This window comes from Pseudophryne corroboree, chromosome 5 (assembly GCF_028390025.1).
Source record: "Pseudophryne corroboree isolate aPseCor3 chromosome 5, aPseCor3.hap2, whole genome shotgun sequence".
Classification (NCBI taxonomy): domain Eukaryota; kingdom Metazoa; phylum Chordata; class Amphibia; order Anura; family Myobatrachidae; genus Pseudophryne; species Pseudophryne corroboree.
Genome location: NC_086448.1, coordinates 477,044,469 through 477,054,009, shown reverse-complemented (window position 1 = coordinate 477,054,009; position 9,541 = coordinate 477,044,469). Strand labels below are relative to the sequence as shown.

Below are 9,541 nucleotides of genomic sequence, written 5' to 3'. Positions count from 1 at the left end.
AAAAGTATTTTTAATCGCTCTGCATAGCGTGATAGTTTTTACCCAGGCTTAAAAATAACTTCAGGGGCTGGCATGATGATTTTCTTTGTGACAAAAGGAGCCGCATGTTCTGTCCTCCATTTTGTGTAACCCTCATGGATGTGGAAGGGGGAGGAGCAGCGGCCATTTTGGGAAGGTCAATTTTTTTTCTCTAAGCGGCTGATTTTCAGTTGACTCAGGAAATAATCAGCCATCCATTGTCAAAAAGAAATCATCATTTAATGAGTTTTTAATGCATTTGTTTAGTCCATGTCATGGTCAATCATGAGTGGTTCAGATAGAGTTTGATATTAGTTAATAGTGGAATGAGTATTTGATTTAAGAACGATACACAGATAAAACAAAGTTTTTTTGTTTGTTTTTTGGTTTCTTTACCTCCCTATTCTAGGATTCTCTGCTTGGTGTAGGATAGCCATTGAAGTGCAAATTAACCTGTATAACTGGGTTTTGTTTTTGTTTTTCCTCTCCCAGCAGTGAAAGAAATCACACATTCATATGCAAATTAGAAGCACTGAATAGGGTCTCATATATGTAATAGTGATTAGTACATATATGTAATATCTATATGTGCGTGCTTACATCAATGTATGTTATTAGATTAATTTAGAATTGCATTTTCATTTGTGTATTTTCACATATCTCACTTTCCTGTTTGCCATTTATAATTGATAATATGCTGAGAAAGATTTGTTGCTATTGGTAGTTAAAAGTAAAAATAATACGTTAAGGGGTAAATTGTAAAACACGCACACGGCTTTGCCTAAAGATACAAGGAAAGATATGTGTGGTGCTTGGTAGATGATTACAGTTAAAGATCATTTACATTGATATAAACGTGTTAGTTGTGTTACTGTGGACATATCTGGCCTGCGTACACGTGTCTCTAACAAGGGGCAGAATGAGCGTACGCGACGCAAGGGCCGACGACGGAGCGTATATTACGCAACGGAGCGTCTGGGTATGCCCACGTAATACAAATCACACGATAGTATTGTTTTAGTTAGGCGATAAGGAGGCAACGCGATAATAGCGCAAGTCAAATCTCAGTGTCCAAAATTTTAAGCTAATAGATCCTTCTCTAGTTGCAACTCCTCGGGATTAGCCTGCAATACTGAATGAAAGGGATTTCTGCGCAGAAACGAAAGTAAAGAGTATATGAGGTGAAAGTGTGTGTATACATATATAAGTTTCTAAATTTTGGGTGGAACCACAGGAAATCATCGAGTTCTCGTAAGGTACATACGTGTAAGTGACGGCACGGTGGCTTGGGAGGCATCCCTTGTTAAACATATTAAAAGAAGAGCATTAGAGTATAGCAGACCAGGAGGTCTACTGTAGCACAGACCAGGAGGTCACGGACCAGGAGGTCCAGAAACAGACCAGGAGGTCTAGGTACAGCAGACTAGGAAGTCCGCTATAGATAAAGAGTAAAGGAGCACAACACCAGGAAGGGTTGGTGCGGTACCCATATAGGCCATTAAGCTCTGGCTGAAGGAATTCGCAGCCACAATTTTCGATTCCACTGGTCGCTCCGCACATAAGATTAGTTGCTTATGTGCAGAACGATTGTACCGCATGTAATTGTGTGCATTAGTTAGTAACTTGACCTAGTACCATTTGCATACGCTAGAGGGGTCATAAACGCTATTTGTACATTCTAACGTGATTTGTGTAATTTTTTTTATTTTAAGGGAGGTTCGCTGGTCACTCGGGAATTCTCTAACAACCGATACTTGCTGGGGACTGGTAGGTCCAACACGCCACAGTAAATAAAGGTTCATAGGGGCCCTAGGTTGGGTACAGCAGCTATGAGTCAGTGATTGCAGTACTGGCCAACGTGGGCGAGAAGTGGGTGAAAGCACTCGGTTGAACTTTCACGTCAGCCTACCCCAGACATCTTGGTTTTTGTAAGGGTTCGCTGAAGACCCTGATTTGAAGGTCAGAGGTAGTGAAAGCAACACCTGCAAAGATGGGGGCCAGTTGTTCAGGTAGGGGGCGATCAACCCTGGTTCAGGTTGATTTAGTAAACCGGCCCATAAGGTCGGCAAGGTCTATAACGTGCGATACAGACAAGGAGGTCCGAGATGGATCACACACAGAGGTTTTATTCAATGAATGGGAAAGAAGGACTGTGCATGACGGGGAAAAGTTCCCACGGGTAGGCAGTTTTGGCCCCGAGGTGTTACAAAATCTAAGGAGAAGGATATGTCTCATTAAATCTGCAAAGAGACGGATCAAACATTATGATTATTTACAGTCATGGCAACGGGAAAGTGAGATACAAAGGGAATTAGCTTACACAGCTGACTCTCACTTTGGTAAGAAAAAATATGGCAACAAGAGAGAAGGTGGTTACAGAGAATGGCACACTGGGGTGTGATAAACATGCACTTAGTAACTGTATAGATAATAAGAATAATTGTAACGAATGTAACAATGATAAAAGTAAAACTGTTAAATGTACAACTGTTAACCTGTGCAAGTTGCACTCCATGTTAAACTTCCCTCAGGATTACAAGCAAGAAAGTGAGCCCAGCACGAGGTCGGCACCATTTCCAGCAGCCATCATACAAGACATCCAGGTGAACGCGACCAAATCGGTAAAGGCAGTAATCAAACCCCCTTACGGAGGGTCAGGTGAGGTCGTGTCCACAGGTACGTACGGTGTTATATATCACGCACAAACAAATGTACCTCATATTGTAGAACCAACACAAGATGATGTAGTTGAATTGGATCCTGTCAGGGTGGGAATCATTCCAGTCAAGGACAGTGCAATGCGCCGTCCCTGGTCCCGGATGGAATTGAGAGCAATTATGTCTGAATTCCCTGATCCTAGGAAAGATCTAGTTGCATGTCAGAGGTTTATTAAAGAACTAGGAAACTCCGCCGAACCCACCAACAAAGATTGGCGGACAGTGCTGAGGGCATGTTTGCCCTCCAGTGTTGACCCTGCGAAATTTATTACTGATTGTAAATTAGACACAGAAGTACCTCAAACGGAGGAACACAATCGGGAATGTATTAAGCATCAGTGACTGCATTAATAAAGTCCACTGTTGGGCATGAGCAAAACATCAGCAAGCACAGGGAAGCACAGGGAGGTAAGAAGCCTCAGATCCCTGTGGGTAAGTCAAAGGTGATAAGGTGTTTTAATTGCCAGAAGGAAGGTCATTTTGCACAAAGTTGTAGGTTTAAAGATCTACAGAAGATATATCAACCCCCTAGACAAGAACACGAGCAGAGTTATAAGACACAAAATTGTAATCAGGAATCACCTAGGAAGAAGTTTGGGCCGCACCTGTAATATGCAGTCAGGAAAGTTGATCATTAGGACTGGTAGTAAACCTGAGGTTACAGTTAATGATATTGGGAGGTCAGTTCCTTGTAGACACAGGAACGGCCGGGTAAACGTTGTAATTTATCTGTAAATGTTTCTTTTTCCCCATCTCTGACGTTCATCGGCAGAACTCAAACATCACATAGCTATTTGGTCTTTGCAGAAGTCTACCTAACCCCAGTGTGACCTACCGACATCGGTGTGTCCTGGCCTGGCACAAAAGGGTGAAGTGTGGAAATACTGGTGGGGAGGGGACTTCGCAAGGATACCAGTGGATATGTTGGTGTGACAGCCTGATGGTGAACGGAAGATCTGACAATGGTTTTTTGTTTGTTGTTTAATGTAAAATGTGATGAATTGTTCTCTCTCTCGTTTGTTTTTTTTCTCTCTCTTCTCTCTCATGTTCTTATGTTTTAAAGATGGTATGTCACACATCAGTTAGACAAATGGTAATGCAAGATTTTTGCTCCTTACAGAAAGATCGCAGATTTGGAAGGAATATTGTATCACCGGAATGTTCGTTTGGAAGACTGAGAGACAGCACCTTTGAGATGACAGCAGAGCAAGAGGAACAACAAGACTAGAGGACATAAGACATCATAACATTTTTCTTTCCCCTCAAAGTATTTTTTTGTACCCCCATTACAAATTTCTCTTTCTCCTCCTATAAGATGGACTCGCCCCAAGAGACTGCAGTCCGTGTTTCCCTGTTGACCATGATGTTGACCAGAGCAGTCTGTTTCGGTGAGAGTACCAGTGAGGTCGAGAAAGGATCTGGAATGGGTTCTGATGACAGAGACGGAGGTGTAAATTTCCAATAGAAACACAATCACCGAGCAAAGGCGAGTACCAGAAAACGATCTAGCAGCCATGTTATTTATAGACATTGTGAAGGATTGTTAGCTGAAGAGAACTGCATCTGTAGGCATTGCGACAACATAGTTTAGGATGGGTGCATCAAGAAATGTCAGTCCAGTTTTAATATCCACATGGACCGGCATCCATTGAGTGACTATCACTCCTTAGTGGGTAAAGTGTTAAATCAGACAGACTGTTGGGTATGCTCTCAAGTACCTCAAGGCCATAGCAAATCAGGACTAGTACCATTCCTTTTAACTGTAGGAGAGGTGCTTGAGCTAAGTGGTGGGAGGCCGGTGGACAGGAGGTTTAATATCTCTAGTCCTCCTAGTTTGAAGCTCCACCAATATCATGTGGATAGATCCCTAGTGTGCTTTAACATTTCCAATCCCCGAAAACCGGGAAATTGGGAAGTGTCATGGAGTAATCAAACCATGACATTCTCACATAGAGCCGACAGAATGCCCATAGACACAGAACTTATACGCCAGATAGCCGACCATAGAAAATTCTTTCGGTATAGGTATACTTTAGGAAGTAGGACCATGCGAGTTGGAGAAGTATCACCAGGGTACTGTGCACAGATCGTACAAACTGATACGTGTACTAAACAGATGGGAGAATTAGGATTAGGAGATTTCACATGGAAAATTTGTAACATGGTAATGTCATACTCCGTCCCATATGTTCTCCCCGATGATGCATATTTCATATGCGGGAGGAAGGTGTATAAGTGGCTTGCCCCAAACTCAGAGGGATTATGTTATATTGGAAAAGTACTGCCTGAGGTAATGACTGTATCCCATAACAAAATGAAAGATATTCACCATAGTGCCCAAGCTCCTTATACTCACACTCATTACGAGCACATCGTTAAACGGCACTTGATGGAAAGAACAGAGCATCCGGCCTCTGACCTGATCCATGAATCCACCGGGATTCAAGTCCTACTCGCGTTAGATGTCACTCGTACCGCCAGAGGAGTGTTAAATTATAGATATATATCTGCGCTTGCAAATTTATTAGACAATATCACCGAAATGTATGACGACACATTCAGGTATACTGGGAGAGAGTTACAAGCCTACAAAACAGAGCTGGTTCAGCATAGGATGGTTCTCAATTACCTCACAGCTGTGACAGGCGGGTATTGTGTTACCCTAGCAACTCAATATGGAAGAAAGTGCTGCACGTATATCACAAACAGCACAGAGGACCCAGTCGAGGTCATAGACCAAAAGATGGATGACATTTTGCAATTAAAGTGGGAGTTCCGGAGGAGACATAATCTCACTCTCGCCGCTGTGGGCAATGAGCTGACCGGTTGGGTGTCATAGTTGAACCCACGAAATTGGTTCCCGGGCTTAGGAGAATGGGCCCAAGGTATTATCATGAATGTAGGGAAATTTCTCTTGTGTATATTGGGAGTCGTCATATTTGTTGGCCTGATATTTAGATGCGTTCGGATTTTAACGAAGTGTAAAGGTAATACCAGAGTGATGAGTTTAAGGAGCGAAGACACTATAATAACAACAACAAATTTGATTTATGACCCAACGATAGAGACAATGTTGTGATGAAAATGTGATTCCACGGTCCGTTTCTTTCACCCGTTTCTCCTTTGTTTTCCTCCAAGGTACAAGGACATCCACTTGGAAGAAGAATATGACAACCTCTTTTATACAGACCATTGATGAACTATGTCACAGACTCCCAATACTTTTAGTGACTTTAACTATCTACTGGAAACCCAATACTTTAGAGACTGTAATTTTATGGACACTGGAAAAGCTTTTGTTCACCACTTACAGCAAAAGAACCGCGAGACATCAGACAACACGTACATCAGACAAGACATCAACAAGACCTCAATCGGCGACTGTATACTAAAACTCACATAGTTATATGACTGCATTTATAACGCTTGTTTCTTATCTTCATCTCTACAACCTCCAGGTAGTATCCCACATAGTCGACAGGTGATTCTCACATATTAGCATCCACATACTCCCCCCCCCCATGTATCATCAACTAATATGCACCCCATTTGTTGCAACCAAAAACCGAAAAGAGCTCGGTAGAGTTTGACAGCCCATCCACAGACCCTTAATACGGGATAAGAAGGATTCAAATGTATACTTCGCAATACCTCGAAGCTTGATTTAAAACACGTACGGCACGATGATACATGACCCCTCAGACATGGATTCCATACACACATGCTTTTACTATCTCACTAGGTCATATCTTTCCCACCTTCTCCTCTCCTCCCTACTCCCAATCATAATGAGGTATTTCATGATAACATATATTTTTCTGTTTGGATTATTTAGATAGTGGCAGTTATTGTTGACTGCCAAAGGGTGGACTGTCAAAGTCAAAAAAATATTACATAAAGAGAACATACAAACTACACACATATAGGTCGCTATACTTGCAAATATGCGCAGCGAGCAAAGCAATATATGGTAACTCACGCATTTACACGGACATGCCACAGAGATGGATTCGACACTTATTTCATACAGTACATAATTATAATAATATCAAGCACCAGACATCATGGTGATTTAAGATTACCTAATTAATTAATGTCATGAATGTGTATTATTTGAACGGAACCAGATACACCTTTCATGTTTACTATTAAAACAAGCAGATTGGTGTGTAGATTAATTTGATACTTGTTGTGAAGTTGTGGGACATTGCAGCAGATAGTTATGATTATATGTATAAAAGCTAAAATCACTTTGTTAGAACAATGAATGATACAGTGAACAGGGAACTCAAGCCAACCCTTTAGCAGTTTTCATAGACAACCTGATCAGCATATACAAAGAAAATAGTGACTCAATCGTGAAGGAGAGAGAGACCCCTCCCCCAGGAACTAGTCACACAGGGAAGTAGTTCCTGGCTAGGGGGGGCTCAGAATTCAGTTGCTTGTGGTCTCAGAGGGAGATGGAGGTCTTGCATGATTTTACAGAGGAAAGAGAGAAAGACAGAGTCATATGGAGGGACAAACTAATAATGAGAAAGATCTGGTAATTGTATCGCTGGCATTTAACTATAACTATATGTAACTGTGTTTTAACTATGTTCTAACTGTTTTCTGTGTGAGTGTAATCATGTAACTATAGGTATACTGTACTTTGTAATATATATTGTATCCATATCCTTTTAACAAGAAATATATACTTCATTGAGCTTTGGAACTCAGATAATGTGTGGGTGTATCATTTTCTCTTATGGGATGCTGTGGTATGCTTATGAGGTGTTGTGCGATGTAAGCACACATTTATGGGATTTGGTAATAAGATGTGCAGGCATTTACAATATATATATATATATATATATATATATATATATATATATTAGAGCGGGCATCTTAAATATTTGTGAGAAATCTAAAAATGGCATTCATATTGTACAGAAGACCATGTGTTCAAACAAAAAAGTTGAGTACTAACCACACGTCTACAAGCTTGGGGATATAGTAAGCGATCCCTCAAGCGTGCACAACAGTCGATCTCAAAGACTAAAAGGGAATCCCTGAACTTTCAAGATAAAGTGAAGGACAAAGGGGAAGATTCCAAAATTTGCTTCTGTCTGGAATGGCGCCTTTTGAAGAATGCCATCCAAAAACATGCCGATTCTGCACCTAGATGCAGATCTCTCACCTCTACTGGATACAACACTCCAAATGAGTTGGAGAAGAACAAACAACATGAAGGACATGCTAGTATGAAGCCACTTTTCTCAAGAATCACCTAAAACTAGGACTATAAAGGGATCTTTTCCATGAGAACAATGCAAGACCTGCCCTCAGATCCAGATAACCAACACAGTGAAGGATAGGCTAGGACTAGATGTATCCATTCAACATTTTTTAACTGCGACACCCAAGGTGTAGTCTACTGTCTAACCTGCAGCTGTAATTTACGGTATGTAGGGATAACTACTAGGAAATTTAAAACCAGGATCCTTGAACACATGGGCTCTATCAGAAATGCGACATCAGATTTGCTGAAAGGTAATAAACTAACATCAGTAGCTAGACACTACCATACCCGACATCAGGATTCACCTGGTGAGATGCGAGCTTTCGGACTAGATAGATTCCACCTTCTGTAGGTATACGCGGGGGTGATCTCAGCAAAGAATTTATAAAAAAAGAGAGCAAATGGACCTTTAGATTGGGGGGTCTGAAACCATCTGGCCTCGATGAGTACAACAATTATAGCGTATTCTTGTAAGAGATCACATACTATATCCATTTAGACATAGACCTACTTCAACACCAATGCACATCAGTACCAGCTAGGTATTATGCACACCATTATATTCCCAGCCTCCATCACATCCACAGCCACCTCAACTTAGAACATGTAGACTTCACCTTAGCAAGGTCTTCATCATACACTTTTTTTATCCCCTTCACCCTTTTTCCTCCTTCCCCCTCCCTCCCCAACCCCCCTCCAGCCCCCTCCCTCCCAAACCAAACCCCTTACTTTTCTTTCCAAAGCACCTACCCCCTTTTTTTGTGATTTTTGACCATATTATCACTATCTTAGTCTCCAACGATAAATCACTGATATAGCAACAATGTTGTTTTTTCCTTTTAAATGCATTGATACATTTTTGTCACACTGTATCCTTTTGGCTTAAGTCTAATGGTAGGGAAGAACCACCATTGAGGCTACTATCACCTCTCTCTCTCGTTTCTTCTCACTTCAATCACTTGTCTTTTGAGGACAATTATCTTAATTGGAACTGCCCTATTCACCTTCTCTTTCTTTCTCCTCTTCCCTCTCTTCTTCACACTGAACTGTCTTTCTGGACTCTCACCAGTGATTCAGAGCCAGTTGTCCCTGTCTAACGCTGGCAGCAGATCAACTGATCAAAATCTATTGTTATCTCACTATCTGTGAGTTCATGAACTCTCATCAGTGATCCCAGAGCAACAAATAGATCATATATTTCAACCTATACGACCACACCACACTGGAAACGCCCGAATCCATCCGATCTTGGAAGCTAATCAGTGTCGGGCTGAGTCAGTACTCAGGTGGGAGACTCCGGAGGAAGACCAAGTATAGTAGAGTTTTTTCATGATCCTCATGCTCAGTGCCTAACACTGACAGCAGATTCACCTTTTTGCTTTTTCTTATTCTATCGTTTAACTTAGCATCAGTGACAGCTGATATTTTGAAAATTATATGAGCACATTTCAGTGTGTAGACATAGAGGCAAACCCTAATCAACTAATTTAAAGTTGTATACAGGCCTACTCATATTCTTACTCTT

The 9,541-nt window shown here is 41.3% G+C and overlaps 1 pseudogene; it reads left to right on the top strand.

Moving 5' to 3' along the window:
• The first annotated feature begins 9,220 nt into the window (after positions 1 to 9,220).
• On the top strand, positions 9,221 to 9,339 carry LOC134930498 (5S ribosomal RNA; annotated as a pseudogene).
• The last annotated feature ends 202 nt before the right edge of the window (positions 9,340 to 9,541 follow it).